Source organism: Daphnia magna, linkage group LG5, assembly GCF_020631705.1.
Source record: "Daphnia magna isolate NIES linkage group LG5, ASM2063170v1.1, whole genome shotgun sequence".
Taxonomy (NCBI): Eukaryota; Metazoa; Arthropoda; class Branchiopoda; order Diplostraca; family Daphniidae; genus Daphnia; species Daphnia magna.
Genome location: NC_059186.1, coordinates 6,098,141 through 6,117,573, shown reverse-complemented (window position 1 = coordinate 6,117,573; position 19,433 = coordinate 6,098,141).

The following is a 19,433-nucleotide window of genomic DNA, read 5'->3' as shown; positions in this document are numbered from 1 at the left end:
TAAAGAAAAAAATCTAAGCACTTGAAATTAATCCCAGCGCCCCTGGTGGCGCAAGCACAAATCATAATTTTCTCTGTAAAACATTTGAGTGTACCAACTTTGGGGTATAGGAAAGCATTTTTTTAGTTAAAATAATTCAAAAACATGCACTATATTCTAATAGAGTAAAAAAATGCGTCGTTTTGCATAAATCAATTAATCTAAGGATGTATTGAAGTATTTTTTTATATTTTCGGAAACGCCGGTATTAACATGACGTTTATGGGGGTAAAGGTGGTGTACCTAATCATATGAACGATACTCTGGCGCCCTGGGTGTAACTCCTAAATTTTTTTCATGGAAAGATTTAGAGCACTTTCTCTTCTGATAGAGGAAAAAAGAAAAAAAAAATTAGTCGTTAACAGTAAAAAAATATTTATGTTTTCCTAAGACCCGTAGTGCCAAAAGAATGCACTAAAAACAAGGGTGTACCTAATCGTTTGGTGGGTACTTTATAGAAGTATAAACTCATGGTATCATAGTGTATTCTTATTGAACACATACATAAGTATATTTCATCCAGTTTACATATAGAAGTATAGATATAACCTTAGCTCATATAAAACCAATTAATCACATTGAAAACAAGTATATTTGATCTTGTTTACATAAAGAAGTATAAACTTATGATATCTTAGTGTATTCACATTGAATACAAGTGTAGTTGATTCTGTTTACATGTAGAAGTATAAACTCATGGTATCACTATGTATTTACACTGAATACAAGTAAATTTGATTCTGTTTACATGTATCATTATAAATTCATCTTTTCTCGGTGTATTCAAATTGAATACAAGAATATTTGATCCTTTTTACATGTACAGTATCCTCCACAAAAAAATACAAAATTTAATTGCAAAATACAAACAAAAAAAAGCATGCAACTTTTTTTTTGTTTGTATTTTGCAATTAAAAACTATGCCATCTAGCGCTCATAAGTAATTTTTATTTTTTGGGCTACCGAAGGGGTGCCTCTTTTTTGTGGAGGATCTAGTGTATATGTATAGATATTGTAAAGAACCGAAACAATTTATTCTTTATTCTTTTCCTTATTTTTCCCTTCCCTTTGTTCTTACGTAACATAAATTTTTTATACGCCCCTCTTTCCTACGTAATTTCTTTCTTAGACGTCTTACAGACTTCAGGACTTACTCTTCATACGTTTCAACTTGAATTTCTTGTAGTTCGACCTTCACGAACCCCGTATAAAAACTTTTTGTTCCACAGAAAATAGACGAGACACCGTTCATAATTCAGTTCCTTCTAGAGTTGTTCCCCAATTTTTTGTGCTTCCGAAAGTATACTTCACAAGAAAAGACAATGAAAAAGTAAGTTAAAATATTAATAGCTTACAATATAGCCTGGGCCCATATAAAAGAAATCAATCACAATGAAAACAAGTATATTCGATCCTTTTTACATATAATCTATTATCTCATTCTATCACAGTATATTAACATTGAAAACAATTATATTTGATCTTGTTTTTATATAAAAGTATAAACATGTGGTATCACAGTGTATTCACACTGAATACAAGTATATTTGATTCTTTTTACATTTAGAAGTATAGGTATAGCTTGGGTTCATATAAAGCCCCTTGGCCGCCTTCGGGATTTAAGGTTAGTTTTTGTTGTTATAGTTGTTAAATTATCTCTTAACTTCCAAGATTCATAATCCAAGTCTGTCTTCTTAATTTGTTACTCTGCCACGTTTTCCAATCTTTTTTGTTTTCGTTGAGCTCTTGCGGAATACAAAACAATTTAGTTTGGTTTCTATTACAATTACTGCTACATGTAGTAATGTAACATTTCTTTCTAATTTTCATGTTTGTTTTATTGATCGGCTTCGAAACCTAACATAATCCGAACAACTGTTTGTCTCAAATCTCAATAGAAGTTTTCCAATTTGACAACATTGAAAATAGTGACACATAATTTTTAATTTTGTATTAGAAAAAAAGGACAAAGGTGCCATCTGTTTTCCAAATGTTAAAGCACATCAAACCGTACAAAATTGCCGAATGTTGAATTTTTTATATACGAAAAAAGATTCTAGTTGTTACATAGTTAAACAATTAAGACAATAAAATGGCGTGCATTATCATTTGTTACCTTTGTCATAATTTAAATCTACTAATTTCAGCTTAAAAATATCGTTAATGCTGTTTTTTCCCTTTCCTTCATTCCTATTGGTGGAAAAAATTCCAATAACCCTTTTCGGGTCCCTATCTGGAGGAGGAGCCTATTGTAAGTTGTGCTGCGTTAAAGGCCCCTGAAACTTTGGTAATTTAGTAAACTAAATCCCTCAGGGATAAAAAAATGAGTCACAGTGAAAACAAATATATTTGATCCTATTTACAAAAAGAAGTATAAGCTCATGGTATCACAGTGTATTCACATTGAATACAAGTATATTTGATCCTTTTTACAAATAGAAGTACAAACTTATGGTATCACAGTGTATTCACGCTGAATACAAGTATGTTTGATTCTGTGTACGTGTAGAAGTATAAACTCATGGTATCACCGTGTATTCACATTGAATACAAGTATATTTGATTCTTTTTACAAATAGAAGTATAAACTTATGGTATCACAGTGTTTTCACGCTGAATACAAGTATATTTGATTCTGTGTTCATTTAGAAGTAGAGATATAGCCTGGTATCATATAAAACAAATTAATCACATTGAAAATATGTATATTTGGTCCTGTTTACATAATGAAGTATAAACTTATATTTTCACTGTTAACGACAGAAGTCGTTAGGAATTAATGTTAATTTAATTTTCGTTTTGTATGTCTGTGTGTGTATGTGTGTGTGTGTGTGTAAGATCGTGTCATTGCCGAGGGGCAGACAAGTCTGAACTTGTCTGACCTTGGCTAAACTAATACCCTTTAGTTTTGCTATAGGTTACCCTCCCTTACACTTCCGCCACCCCATTTACACCTAAAACTAAATGTTCGCGTTAGCGCCCTTCTTTTGTTTTACCCTTTTTCTGCATTTCCACCGAATAGTCGAAGACGGAGGGAGGTGCGGCAACGAGGTAACTCTCATTCGTTTTCGTCGTGGCTGCAGTCGCAACCTGTCACACCAATTTTCGGTGTTGTAAACTCGTGTTCGCGTTTAATACAATCGCAGCGTGGCCCTTTTGGCCATTGAGTTAGCCACATTTTCGTTTCACTTATTTCGGTGGTTAACAATCACAGTGTATTCACATTGAATACCAGTATATTTGATCCTGTTTACACATAGAAGTTTAATATTATGGTATAACAGGGTATTCACACTGAATACAAGTACATTATCCTGCACAAAAATCCGAACACCAGTTTAATTTTTTAAAGCCATATATTGGCGGGGTAAAGTATTTTTTGTTTGTTTTTCTTTAAAAGGGAGGGTAGACGGAGTGATGGACACGTAAAGAAGGGTTGGGTAAGTCTAGACATTTTTTTATGCCTTAAGGTATTACGGTTTAGGGCAAGTAACAGGTCGGGTCATTTTTGCAACCCCCATGGTGGCATGTTTTTTAAAACGACAGTTGGAAATATTGGACTTAAGCTGAGTAATATTCTTTACCCAAATACATTTAATAAATAAATTAAAAAAATAAACGATAGCTGCTTGTGCACAATTATGTCGATACCCATGGCATAGAGATGTCGAGGCCCATGGTGTAGAGCCTCTGATTTCCACGCCTTATTAATATTATATTATATTATTAGCATTAATTACTTTAGAGCGAAGGGAATTATTATTATTTAAATTATTAAATAAACAAAAAAAGCATATTACTCGATGAAAGTTTGTTTTATATATGAACGAGAATTTCTCGTAAGGTAACTACAATAATTAATCACCACATCTGGAATCGAGTAGCAGCATCGCCTCATCAATAGCAAACGACTATATCAATCCGTTTATCGAGACACAAAATAAGAAGGAGCTTGCGCATCGTTTGCGCACCGACCAAAAAAAAAAAAGGCGAGAGAACTAAATCACCTATGGGCATGCCTCGATAAATGGAAATTGGATCAGAATTAAGAAAAAAAGAAAACGAAGCATTCTAAAAAAATCTATGGAGGCAGATATTGAAAATAAAAGAGATCTGCAGGAAGAAAAATTGGCCCGTCTAACCGAAAAGCATAGATACGAGCGAGGAAAAAAGAGTGACTAGGAAAGAATGAGACGAAGTTTTGACGAAAGGCTAGCATGTCACGCCGCAACAACACCGGCTACCCAATCGCCACCGGAAGAGTCAGAAGGAAAACGACGAATTGTCTCAGGCCCTCCTCTGTTTGAAGAAAATGAAGAATGCAGTAAGTTTGCCGCAAATATTGGCGGCAAAGAAGAAAAAGTCACAAAGGTGTCCAATTGGTCATTTGAATTTAAAGATAACGAAGAAATAACAGCATCAAATACAACGGGAATGGCGAATTCAGTGTTCAGACTACCCAAAACGGACTTAAAGGCATTTGACGGCGACCGAAAAAATTGACAAGACTTTATTGCTATATTTCGAGATCTAGTGCATAACAATCCTGGTCTATCAACCACCCAAAAATGGGTATCCTTCCACGCTGTTTGACACAAGAAATACGAGACGGACTGGGTGACTCCCTAAGCAGTCCGGCTTAGTACCTACAAGCATAACAGGAGCTGGAATGAACCTATGGACAAACACAGATCGTGTCTTGGTTGTATTTCCAATCTCTCGTTCAACTGCAGCGTGTGAACAATAACCACTATAATGCGCTACTCTAATTCTCTCAAGTCATGAACGGAGCAGTGGCATCATTAAAAAACGGTGGGTGTCTACATGAGCTTGGATAATCAAGTCTATTTAACATTATCGTCACCAAGCTGCCGCCTGTGGTACAAAGCAGGTGGGGGAGACAAATCGTCAAGAATCACCCAGTTTGTCTTACTCTTCAAGACTTCTCAGCCTGGCTGAATAAATTCGTTAAAGGTTAAATGATGGGGAAACTCTGCCAAATTCACCTTATTCCACTTCCACCCGTCAAAAAAGAAACGGACCGAAAACGGGTCGGCAGTCTGAAAGCAAAACGTAGTGTATCCCAACCATCAATATAATTACGAAGTCTACAAGCTTCCGGTCCCATCAAAGGTGAAGTTTATACCTACAAGAGAAGGAACCGCTAAGAAGCTTATCTGTCTGCTATGCAAAGAAGACCATCGCCTCGGAAAATGCAAAATATTTACCGACAAGTCTCTAGAAGACAGGATGATATTAATCAGAGATCATGGATGCTGTTTCCGATGCTTAAGCAAAGGCCATTTGAGCAGGGACTGCACAAGCAGGAAGAAATGCATTGTAGACAATTGCGGCCAAGCACATTATTCGCTGCTGCACGATGCCCCGCGCATCCCCTCTGCACCCGACAGAGAAACAAATGAAAAAGTAAAATCCATCCTAAAACAAACGGCCAAATCAGTCACGCTTCCCTTAAACGTAGCGTGTCAGTGGAGGACGATTAGTCGTTCACGGTATTACAAATAGTACCGATCACAATTGAAGCGAGGGGAAAGACGCTAGAAACTTTTGGTTTTCTCGATCCTGGAAGCCAAAACACATTAATATTGGTTGATGCTGCAGAGAAGCTGAACCTCAGCGGCGATGAAGAGATGGTAAAGTTAGGAACATTCCACGGTGAGGATCCAGTCATCAAAATTAAGAAAGTGAAATTCAACATACAATCATGAGACGGAAGCCGATCTTTACCAGTAAAACAAGCATTCTCCGTGCCAAAACCTAATGTCAACGCTCAACAGATTGAATGACCTGTCACCAAACGCGAATGGAAATATTGAAATGACGTTGACCTACCGCCAATTGACGCCAGCAACGTTACCGTCCTATTCGGTAGAGACGTGATGCGCGTTCATGACGTTTTGGCCCAACGCAGTCAACCTGACGGAAACGAAGCCCCTGATGGAATACTGACCGACTTTGGATAAAGTATCGTGGAACCAGTTCCTGAGTCATTGCTGAAACGGCAAAGCTACCGCCCCAGCTCCGTTGGTCACATCTCTCGGGCAACACGAAAAAAGTATCGAATCATCAACAACCTTTCGTTCAGTCCATTTAAAGAGACCCAGGCAGTGATGAAGACCCCAAGATATTTCAGATGACGGTACATGTATTTGGAGCCGTATCCTCGCCGAATACTTGCATTTATGCTTTACGATGAACCGCCGAAGATTTCGGGATGCAGTATCCAGCAGCCGTGGAACGGGTCTTGAACAATATCTACGTTGATAATTATCTTAATTCAGCGAAAGCTGAAAAGGAAGCCATTGTGCAGCGTCGAGAGGTGACCGGTCTCCTCAAGTTGGGTGGATTCAACATGGTGCAATGGATGTCATCGTCTCGCCCAGTCTTGGCTTTCGTTGATCAATCAATTCGGGCAGGAGAAATTGACCTCAATGCTGACCCATTGCTTGTTGAATGCACCTTGGGCATCCTGTGGGACTGTCAACATGACGCCTTTATTTTTAATTCGACAACACGACCTGACGCCAAGATAAAGAGAACAGGTTTTGCAAGAGATCGCATTCAGCTTTGATCCATTGGAAAGTCTAGTGCCCATTGTCGTAACAGCACAATTCTTGATGCAAGACATCTGGCGATCAAGACTGGGATGGGACGATTCGCTGCCATTGTCTCTTCTTGATACATGGAAAAAGAGGGTCTCTGATTTGGGCGCCATCTAATCATAAAAAATTCCTCGATATTTTCGACGGTCAATCAAGCTTCTCGACTATAAGCTGCACTTGTTCACCGACGCATCTGAATTGGGCTACGGTGCTTGTATTTATCTCCGCGCGATATATGGTCCCTCACTGGTAAGCCTCAGCTTGATAATAGCCAAACCCCGAGTCGCACCTTTGCGCCAGCTATCCATTCCACGACTAGAACTGCAAAGTGCAGTCCTAGGTGCTAACTTGTGTGCGTGTGCCACTGTTGTTAAAGAGCCTGGCTCCATCGCATCCGCCGTTCATTATTGGTGCGACTCGCAGACAGTGTTACAGTGGATCCACTCGACAACGTGAAAATATCATGCTTTTGTGGCCCATCGAGTAATGGATATTTTAGATCAAAACATAGCCAGACAGTGGCGTAACATCCCCAGTGAGCTAAACCCCGCCGACGATGGTTCCCGAGGAGTGTCAGCCGCTTACTTCACGACACAACAATGATGGTTTCGCGGTCAGTTATTGATGCAAAAAAGTGCCTCGCCATCCCTGTCCAGCATTTCGGAGCCATCAGATGACATGAGATGATCCGGAATTGTCACCCGCTAAATGGATCGGTTCCATTGGAGTCCCGATTCCACGCCACATCTTTACATTAATACAAAAGTCATATAACTTCGTCTATCTGAAGAGAGTCTTGGCCTGGCAGCTTCGCTTCCTTGGCAACTATTCTTTCTCAAAACAGAATAGTTCCATTCCAAGAACCAGATGGCTTACCGCACCTGAGCTGCGTGATGCCCAAACCTTGCTGATTCATTTCGACCAGGAGCATTATTTCGCACTAGACCTCCAGTTGTTACACAAAGACAAGCCCATTCTGATAACTTTTAAGTTGGGCACCTTGGCTCCCTTCATCGACTTCTCTGACATTCTCCGCGTAGGTGGCTGAATTCAACATTCATCTTTACCAAAAGACATGAAACATCCCATCCTATTGGCATCCACCAGTCAGCTGGCTGCCATGATTATCTACGATCTTCACCTTCGCTTAACGCATGCAAAAACAGAACGTCTATTGCACAATCTTCGCGTGATGTATCACGTTCTTAGCCGCAAGCAACTATTAAGAGAGTGATACGGCCCTGCTTCTCGTGCAAGCAATGTGACAGCCGACCAGAGAGTCCGCTAATGGGTCATTTGCTGACCAGCCGGCTTTCTACTCATCAATGGCCGTCCACGCATGTCGGGATAGACTATTTTGCCCCTTGTATGTCTCCATGTTTCGGCAAACCCTCAAACACTACAGCGTCATGCTCACTTGTTTGGACTGCAGAGTTGTCTATCTCAAAATAGCTGACTCCATGAACCTTGATTCCTTCATGATAGCGTTTTCCCGTTTCAACGACCACCGTGGTGTTCCGCTTGTGTGTTATAGCGACAATGGCACCAACCTGGTGGCTGGAGAGCAAGATATCAGAGATGCTATCGCCCAGTGGAATCCCGAGGTGTTAGCCTAGAATATGGCTAACCAGAATATCGAGTTTCAGTTCACCCGTTTCACCTAATTTCATGGGGTCCTGGGAACGGCTGATTCAATCCGCCAAACTCGCTATGCGTGTCGTTCTAAATCAACGTGTCGTCACCCCAGAAGTACTCTTCACCGTCATGACTGGAGTTGAAGCATTGTTATACGCCCGCCAACTGACCCCAGTGAGCAGCAATCCTATGGAAGCGGACGCCCTGACTCCTAATCATTTTTGCACGGACGTCCAAACCTCCAGCTTCATGCAGATTTTTAGGCTCAACCGGAACGCTTAAGTAAACGGCGTTGGATGGACGCTCAAGAAATATTAACGCATTTTTGGAATCGTTGGATGCGGGAATACAAACCCCAGTCTCATCGAGCGAAAATAATGGCTCCATCGTAGACGCAAGCTTGCCGTAGGAGACGTCATGCTAATGGTCATGCCAAACCCACAAAAAAAAAATACTTTTCCAATTGGCCGGATCGTTCGTGTTGAACCTGGTGCTGATGAAACAGTCCGTTCTGCTGAAGTACAAGTCACTTGCCCTATCCCTGGAAACCCGAAGCGAAAAAATCTAGCTGACATCAAGATCAAAAGGACACGTTACCGACGCTCATCTCACAAATTGTTTCTCCTAGAAGCGGACGACGAAGAAGATGTTTTCCGCAGTGAAAAGAGGGTCGCCAATGTGACGGACAACCCCATTCCATCTTTCAGTTTAGACGGGGCTTCCTTAAACAGATTCCTCTAGCAGACAGAGAACAATCCTTGAGGCGACACCTCGGCCCGTATTCCACTATAATAAACGTCTCACCCTTCGTGTGCTCTGGTGTCTTTGTTCTCGACACAGTCAATTACTGATTGCTGAGCTGGCAACTTGGTTACCGCAAATCCTTGTCAGTCTTGTTGATATAAAAAAATTTAAACCTGAGATACGCGTCGAGTGTTTCCTAAAAAATCCTTAGCGACTCAACAATTGTGTCACACTGCGCATATAAAAGAGATGAATCACATCCTACATAACACAATGCAGTCCGTCTGATGTCCGACAGATGTTGAGGTCGGATGTTGAGTACATCTTTTTGATATCCGCCGGACAGCCTGACATCCGATTTGGACGTTCTATGGATGTAATTTTTAGTGGTCTTGACCGCCCTCAACAGCGCCGTCGGACATTCTCAGGATATCCGAACAGACTTTCATTTCGCTATAAATATGACATGTATTGGACCTCTAATCTTGAAAAAACATCAGGCTATATCTGGATTCAAACTCGGGTCTCCCGCACCACAGTCGAATATTATTCCACTGTGCCAATCTACACTTACACTATTTGTGTTGTGGATTTAAAAAAAACGGGAGGAAACCCTTTTTCTCGGGAGATAACCAGCCATGGTCTGAAGCGACTTGCGTTATTCTCTGTCTGATCCCTCCCGAAAACAGTTTGTAAATGGTAGGAAGAAGGGATATTGGTCTAAAGTTGGAATAGCCGCTAGTGTCCCCTTTCTTAAAAATGGGAACAGTTCGCGATGTCTTCCAACAATTAGGAATGCCTAGCTTCCAAACCATTTTACAAACTGTTTCCAACAGAATGCAGTTGGGGTCGATGGCCGGGGGTTCATGGTATTCAGGAACATACACAGCTCTTACAGACGGTTGTCGAGCAGACAAAGACCAAACGAAAGCACATGTCTATAGCATGACTAGACATGTGCAACGCGTTTGAATCTGTGCTTCACGCCGGTCTAAATGAGCTGTTCACATCACTTTCAATACCAGAGGACCTTCGGCGCATCCTGGTGGACATATATTCAAGAAATTGGATGGATTTTGTCGTTGGGAAAGAATCCATCCGCATTTTACCAACAGCAGGTGTTCGCCGGGGTGACGCTCTTAGTTCCCCTATTTTTAACCTGGCTTCCGAGCCCCTCGTCAGGGCCGGAAAGTCCAATATTAACCCAAGATTTTTATTATTTGGCTTGCTTGTGAAAACCACGGCATATGCTGACGACATTGCCGTGGTTACAAATTCTCCCTCCGAGCTCCAAAATATTTTAAACGTTTTTACCCTCACCGCAAACACCTTGGGGCTGTAATTTAATGCCAGGAAGTGTGTTTGCCTGGTCTTTGACAAAGACAAGCCGTCTGACGCCCAGTGCCGAATTGGTGATCAATTAATTCGGTGATTGGGTCCAGACGACCAAGAAACATATCTTGGTACACCGATCGGCGGAAAATTAAGGATCCGATCACCAACTGACCTTATCCATAACCTCGACAAGATTGCCGCCTCCCACCTCGCACCATGGCTAAAACTTGAAATCTTCCAAAGCCATCTTCTTACCTCCCTTTCCCATCACCTCGCTTCAGGTCGGGTACTGAAAGACTGCCTTACCCAACTGGGCACTGAGTGTAGGAAGTTCCTAGGCCTTATTTGCAACCTTCCCAATCACGCAACGGTCCCGTTTTTCTACGCGGACCGGCGGGTTGGAGGCCTAGGAACATGCCGCCTCATTGATGATGCAGATATCTGGACCATCGCCAGGGCTGCTCAGCTCCTCACTTGTAGAGACCCTACAGTGAGGAACATATGCCGAGAGCAGCTCCATGACACCATCCGGCGAGGGTTCAGAAACGAGCATCCAGGAGTGTTGCCAGTTGGGGAATATCTTTCGGGATCCGTGGATGGGGGGCTCTACAGACTGAGTTATGCGGAGGCAGGGTCCAATCTTTGGACTCTTGCCCGCCAAGCTGCAAAACGACTGGGTGTGCGGATTGATGTATCCGGCGATGAAAATTTAAGAATTGTCACCGATGACGTCTCCATAAGCCCAGTCAATGCAGTCCGCGGACTTCGAAAAGTAGCTCGGCAGCGCTATACCAGGGACCTAATTTCCGACAAGAGCCACCAGGGAGTAGTTTCCACTGGCTTCTCCCTGGATGACAAGTCGAAAGACATGGCTCGCCTGGTATCCTGCCGTACGCCCCTCTCCTTCCGAGACTGCAGATATCTTCACAGGGCCCGGCTCGACATCCTTCCTCTTCGGGGGCACTCGTAGTTTGGCTCACAGGAGCAAGATACGAGTTGCCGCCGATGCGGAAAGGAAAACGAGACCGGGTTTCATGTGCTTAACCACTGTGAAGAAGGTCTCCAGCTCGCCACCAAGAGGCACAACACCATACAAGATCAATTGGACTCGCTGCTAGTCAAGCAGAGACACGACGTCACGATCAACAATGCCATCCCCGGGCAAAGGTTAAGACCGGATGTTGAATTTCAACTATCCGGTTTCCGGGTGATGGTCGACGTCGTGGTCTGCTATGACCAACCAGGGAGTATGGAGAATGCCTACAAGCGGAAATATGATAAATATTCTTCGCATGGGAGGATTCTTTCCCTGGTTGTAGGGTCTCTTGGATCATGTCACCCAGGGAACGACGAAATCCGTTCGATTCTTGGAATCAACGGAAGATCCTGGGGTGCCTTCCGATTCAAGGCCCGATTGGCAGCGATCCAGGTATCAATGGATATGGTGTGTGCCCATTTCCATCATGGTGCACCAAAACCCGAAGCTGAGGATATCCCCTCTATTCTCGTAGAAACTCCATACCCAGTAGATTAGTAGACTCTTTCCCATTTTTGTATTTATGTAATTTTAGTAATATTTTTAAATGCACCCACCCCATACATGTTTATTCAACTTCCAAAAAACCCTCCTTTAACTAACCACTATGCCAATCTACACATACAAAATTTGTCATTTTCGAACAATCTTCAAACACGTTTCTCCTTTGTGCGTCAAACGCGTAATTCCGCGGGGTATTTCCGTTGACATCCGTTATGTTTGTATTTGCTCCGTGTTTCAATAAAATATTTATTATACTATCCTGACTATACATTGTGGCTAGGTGTAGGGCGGTATAATTCCCTGGTCTAGTCGTCTGATTGATGTTGATGTGGATTTTCCTTTCGCATGCTGCCCTAGCGAGACTATTATTTCAATGTTTTTCGGCATAATGTAGGATGGTGCTGTTGTCATTTGCCATTTGGGGATCGTTGGAACTTATCCACAAATAACTAGCCACTTTTTCATGCCCGTAGGTGATGGCGACCATTAGTGGTGTTTCTCCAAGGCTATTATACGATGAAAACTTGTATTTGTGATATCGTAATATCCTGATTAAGAGCTTGTTGTTTTCTGCTGCCGCTCTATGTGCAATGGTCTGGCCATCCTCTTCTATGTCTGGGTCAGCTCCGTAGTGATTTCTATTCTTCGGACGAGAATCAATAATGCCCAATGATATCAAGATTAACAGAAGATGCGAAACCTATGAAGATACCAGTATGGTGTATTCACAGCAGTGGGAAAAAGCTCAAAAACTTGCAAGAGAACATCTCTTCAAATCCCAAACAAGACAGAAAAAATACTACGACGTAACCACGAAAATTACTAAATACAACATAGGTGACTACGTATTACTGAAGGCGCCACCAGCAGCGGGAAAATTCATAAATCGATGGAACGGATCATTTCAAATTTCAAGAAGCTTCTCGGATATCAACTAAGAGATCCAGCAAACTGAAATCTGTGGTACATACCAACCGACTCAAACTTTATATCCTAAGAAAACAAGAAACAACTAAGGAAGAAGAAATACTACAAAACCTACCAGAAAATGTTGAAGCCCAACGATGACCAGTAATTCACCCACGCCGACCAGGCCGACCAAGGAAAGAGCAGCAGGTACATCCAGTGAAGGTGAACATCAAACCACGCAGGAACGAAAGGAAACCAAAAGAACAAACAAACAACCCAATACCCAACCTTTACCGTAACCAAATCCGAAAGGATCCTATAACGAATCACCGATACAAATTACGAAGACGATATCAAGGACCAGATTACTAAACATTTTCATTTTTCACAGATGCAGACATTACTCCATTACTCTTCCTTCTTTGCCTCCTTCATTTACTTAACCCTACTTACCTGTCTACGCATCCATCTGCGATTGTAACAATATGAAAATACGAGGAATCCTAGACTTCGAATTTCCTTACTACTGTGACAATGAAAAACCAGAAACACAACACTTACCAAGGATACCAACTACTTACACCTTAGTAACCAAGCAAAAACCAGCAGCCACTTGGAAAGGATGGACATGTCGACAGTGGACTAAAACAAAGAAAATAACCGGATCGTTCTGGATCGGATCCTTCGATACGGTTTACTCACAAGAAACAATATTAATAACCCCTCTGGAATGCTGGCGGATGGTCAACTATAAAAAATGTGGTGACAATAACATGCAAACCGGACCGACGGGAGTCAGTTTCATAGCCACTCCTACAGGAGAAGGTAAATGGTAGGCCATCAAGGAATACCAAACCCTCAACTGTATAGCGGAACAGATCACGCTACGTCAGGAGAAACCAGATCACCCAATTGAAAGCCCTTTCGGATTACTAAACAACACCCAACAGGAAGGACAATTAATCCAAAATCAAAATACGATCGTTTGGGGAGAAAGAACAACCAACAGCTAATACACCCAAACATTACTAAAAGGAATAGGATACCTGGGAATTCCCCGAACACCAGAGTCAGATAACACCAGCCGTCTCTACGAAACCAGCCGACAGATCGAAATATCGTTTCTTAAGAAACCAGATAAGGACATCGTACCAATAGGACACAAAGTGGTTTGAATCCCTCTGACGTACTTGACGTTTCTGCAGAAACAACCAAAATTTTATATGAGATGTTCAAGAACACAATCGCAACATGCCTTAAAAATACCAACCTTGCTACACCAATATGTGAAGACTACAGAGAACTATACAAATCCAGACCACAACGTTCTCTTCTTCAAAAAGTTCACTTTCTTTTCGACACCCAAGTCGAGGACGAACAACTTGGGATTCGCCTCCACAGTATTTCATACGCCTGGGGAACTATAAGATTTGCGCATAGAAGACCAAAAATAATCAAGGAAGATGGAAAAATCTTACAAAAGGATGCAACCATATACATTACTTACGAGCCTGGAAGCAGAAATCCTTTAATAACGTACATTCAACTTTCAAAGGACGACCCTCTCCCACCAGGATCGAAATTTGAGTACATTGTCGATCAAACCATACGCGTACGAAACACTCATATCTGCATCACGGAAACAACAAACGATTACGTATTTGCTGCAGCCTGTTCAGAGGAATCAACTAGATGGATATTAGAAAAAGAGAACAGCTACCTAATTTCCCAAGAATCAGAAATGTGTCTTACCGTAGGGGTCGAAGAAACCTTAAAATTGGAACAGTGTGCTTTGGAAGGAGATACCAGGAAAAACCAGCAGTGTTTTTTTTTCAAACAATTAATACCAACCAGGATGTTACAGAAAATTTCCCCGACGTAACATTGCAGGATATTCAAAAAGTCCGATTAGAACAACGAAAAGCAGTTACAACCACAATCAACTCACCCATATTTGGAGGTATCTTGTAAGCAAATCATGGCAGTGGAAATATCATCTGGAACATGATCGCCTGGGGGTTGTTGAAAAATGGACAATATTCAAACGGAAAATGTGTCACGGAGTTAATATTTTATTAACTAAAACGTTTGCAATTGTTTGGGCAGTTTGATTTCTCATTGGAACTGTAAAAACAAACCTACTGGCATTATCTGTGTAGGATATTGTTCAGCCCGTGACTGAACTTACCTTAGTAAAGAGAAAAATGTGACGATGAAATAAAGAACACACGGGAGCACTGGCTGCTGTCTTGACGGTGTGAGGTATATTTTGTAACTGATTGCCCCTTGCCCTGTACATTTTCCGGCCGGTAGGCCGAGGGGCGGGGCTACACAAAATAAATTGTGACATGGTGGCCTCCTAGCGAGGGCCACCCAAATCATATTCAATAAAACGTAATGGAAGTCGCGTCCGTCTTCCAGCTCGTGTTGTCGGATGTTGGGAACGAAATATATTCCCAACACACTCCCCACCAGAGCCCGTGGTCCACGGCTCTCCCTGCTCGACTGGATCTGCGGCGGCCACGGGTGGAGTTCCTTCTTCTGGTTCCAATTCCAGCTCTGGCGTAGGTGGAATTTCGACGTCGTCCGGCTGATCCTCACGTAGCTCTAAGGGGTGTAACGATTGAATGGAACGGTTGATAAGATTCCCGTTCGGTGTCTTGACCATAACCGAACGGATCAACCCGTCTCTGCTAGTGATTAGCTCCTTCACTACTCCTATCGTCCACATAAGGCGCTTGGTGTTGTCATCGTGAATGATGACAACTTCTCCTACCCGGATCTTGCGGCCGGGTCCCCCTTTACAGTGGAACTTGTCGATTTGGAGAAGGTAATCCGTCACAAATCGTTCGCAGATATCGCTGACATACTCCCTACGTTGACGATCCATTTCCAGCAGTTTCAAATTGGTTGCGTCGGGAGCCATGAGGTTTTCGGCTGGCTCCGGCGGAGTGCAGTTCGAACGCCTATTGTTCAGAAACTGGTTCGGGGTGATGGGGAGCGGGTCGTCGCTCCCTTCTGCCACGTAGGTGAGTGGCCGTGCATTCACCACGCTCTCGGTTTCAATGAGACTAACCTCTAGCTCGTCGTATTCCAGACATGCACGGCCATTGGAGCGCCTCAACAAATCCTTCATCGTCCGCACCATGCGCTCCCAGAACCCTCCCCACCATGGGGCTAGGCTGGCCGAGAAAATCCATTCGGTTTTCCGCATTGCCAGAAGGTCGTGGATCGCAGGGTCGGATCTTAAGACTTTCAAATGTTTCGAGACGCATCTAAATGTTTGGGCATTGTCCGAATACATGATGGAGACACTACCCCTCCTGGCGGAAAATCTTCGAAATGCGAGGAGGAAGTCGCGCGCGGACATCGTTTTTGTTAGCTCCAGATGGACGGCCCTCGTTACAGCACAAGTAAATAGGCAGGCATAGCTCTTTGGCTGTTTAATTGTGCCTTTCTTTTTGGCTGAGGATTCGTCCAATTGGAGGTTTTCTTCGTTTTCCTCCGTTGGTTCTGTGGTTGGAGGTTCTTCAATGGGCTGCATCGCTGGAGGCTCTACCGTAGGCTCCAAAGCCGAACCATCCGTTTGCGAGGGATCCGTGGAGGATGTAGGATCCGTTTGCTTGCGTTTCTTACGCAATGTTGGGTGTTTGTAATATAGCGGCCCTGCGAAATCAACACTCGTGATTTCGAAGGCTTTCGCTTGTTTCAGTCGATTAATCGGTAGAGGTGCAGCTATTTCTCTGAATGGCGGTCAAGATAGCCGTTGGCACTTGACGCAAGCGTGCCAGACTGATTTGGTCTGTTGGCGTCCTTTGATGATCCAAAAACGTTCTCTTAGATCCGATAGAGTGGTTTTAACTCCAGCGTGTTTTAGCGAGACGTGTCGATGTGAGCGATCTTGGATGATTAGTTTGACGACTGGATGTTGAGCGGGAAGCAAGATGGCGGGTTCAATCTCCCTGTCTCTTAGCGCTAGCTCTACTCTTCCTGTTATTCTAATCAACTTGTCTCTTGCGTCCCACACGGGTCGGAGTGCGGCAATTTTCTCTTTATGGCGCGGTTGCCGCCCTTCTTGTAGATCCTGAAACGTCTTGGGAAAAGCTTCTTTTTGGAGCTGCCTATAAATAAGTAGCTCCGCTTTCGTCAGTTCCTCTACTTTTAGATGTTCTACCATTATCTGTTTTCCGTCTCCTGTCTTGATTGGAGTCTTAACTTTTGGAGGAGAATCTCAGTATCCAAGCAGTTCTTCTGAGTAGTCGATTCCAAGACGGAATTCGATCCAGGTGCCATTCCACTGGAGTGGCTGGCTCCACGGAAGCTACCGACATGGTGACGGTTTTTGATTTTGCTTCCGCTTCGATTCTTTCATGGATACTGGGTTCTTCTACCTCGGGCGTTGAATCCGGCCATTTGGTTTCGTCTTATTTCAGCCATGATGGTCCGTTCCACCATAGCTCGGAGTGTACCAGCGTTACGGCTGGCGCTCCCCGCGAGGCGAGATCCGCAGGATTTTGGACGCCTGGACAGTGCCGCCACCAATTTGGGCCAGAAAGTTTCTTAACAGCATCGACTTGGTTCCTGACGAATGGTTTTTACCTGTTGGTGTCTCCTCGGATCCAGCCAAGTGCCACTAGAGAGTCAGTCCAGAATACAGTTCGCCACGATTCGATGTGGAGAAAGTTCTTGAGTTTTTCTCCCAATCGTGCCGCCAAAAGTGAGCTTAAAAGCTCCAATCTTGGTAAGATGACCTTTTTCTTTGGGAGAGGCGCCACTTTTGTCTTGCTAGCAAGAAAATGGATGACTGTGTCGCCGTTTTTGCTTTGTAGCCTTGCGTAGGCAACGGCTCCATAAGCGGCCTCGGATGCGTCGCCGAAGACATGAATTTCTGCATTTTGTATGACCCTTTTCGAGTAGCCTATCCAACGTGGGATTTTTAAGTTGGCAAACTCGTTCAACCCAGTCATGGCTGCTATCCATGTCTTCCGTATTTCAGGAGGCGCTTCCACATCCCAGTCAATTTCGGCTTCCCAAAGTTTCTGGTAGATTATTTTCAGCAGGAGCGTTGTGGGTGCTAGAAACCCAATGGGATCGAATACTCTTGCCGATATTCTTAAAATATTTCTTTTGGTCACTAGTTCTCCCAATTCTGTCGCAGCTTCGATGATAGGTGCGGGATCGAATTGGAAGGTGTCGGATTCGGTATCCCATCGAATCCCTAGGACCTTAGGCTGACCTTCTTCCAGTTTCTGAGTAAAAATCTTCACTATGGGGTTGATGAGCCCCTTTTCACTGAGAAATTTGCGAACTGTTTTGTCGTTGGTGACCCAACTTCGCATGTTGAGTTTTGCCTTCTGGAAGATGGATTTTGTCTCCTGTATCCTGGTTTTGGCTGTGGAGATGTTGTCGGTGCCTCCAAGGTAGTCGTCAACATAAATTTGCTCCTTGAGCTGTCTTACTGTGGTGGAGTAGATTGATTTCATGCCGTCTAGGTGCTTGTTTAGGGTAGCTCGCAGCAAAAATGGGCTGGAGCTGAGCCCAAATGGGACTCGTTTCCACTTGTATGCCACTAGAGGCGGATTTGGCGTTTCTGGCTCCGTGATCCACAGGAATCTGACAGCTTCGGCGTCTTCAGGATGCAGGGCGATGTTTAAGAAAGCTTTTTCGATGTCTGCTATCCATGCGATTTTGTTCAAACGGAATCGCATTAAGACGGCTAGCAGATCGGGATTTAGGTTCGGGCCGGTTTCTAAGACATCGTTGAGGCTTGGGCCATACTTTGATTTTGCCGCCCCGTCGAATACCGGTCGAATCTTTGTGGATTTTTTGTCCTGTCGGATGACAGGATGGTGTGGCAGATAAGTGTGGAGTCCTTCGTAATTCTGGTCTGCCTCCTCTACGAAGTTTTGGACGCGAAGCTGGTCTATTTCCTTATGGTAGGCTGATAGAAGCTCTGGTGTTCTTTTGAGTCTTTTCAATAGACTCTCCAGTCTTCCTTTTGCCATCAGGAAATTCTTTTCTAGCCTCCATTTGTCCGTTTTCCACGGGATTGGGGTGCAGTATCGCCCATCTTTTTGACGGGTGATTTTGTCGCCAAAGGAGCTGAGAGCATCGTCTGGCTCCACTGCATCACAATCGTCTAAAATGGCAAAGTGTTCCAGCTTCCAGAACAGAGATAAGTCAAAGTCCGTTTGCCGCTTCAATTCTTCTTTTACGATTTTCCGTTTTTCCTTTTTGTTTTTGGAGGTATGGTTGAGCTCCTGGCTGGAAATTTCTTCCATGGGCCTCGGCTGGGCGGGCGAAAATTCTTTGGCCTCCTTGCCGGCTCCCATTACGTCCATATCTTCGGAGGGATTCGTAAAATAAAATTCTGAATCGAGACATCTGGCTGCGTACGATGATACTGTCTGATGATTGGAAAAGCTACTGCATTGTAGCATTTGCTGGATTATTGCCTTTTCTTTTTCCGATCTTTTTTCCTTCGAAGGTCCAGCTATCATGCGACCTAGTTTTGTGTTGTATGCTCTAAGGCCGCACGAACTTTGGATAGCCGGTTCGTTAGGAATGATCTTAAACATTTGGTCGACTCCGATTAAAATGCCGACTTC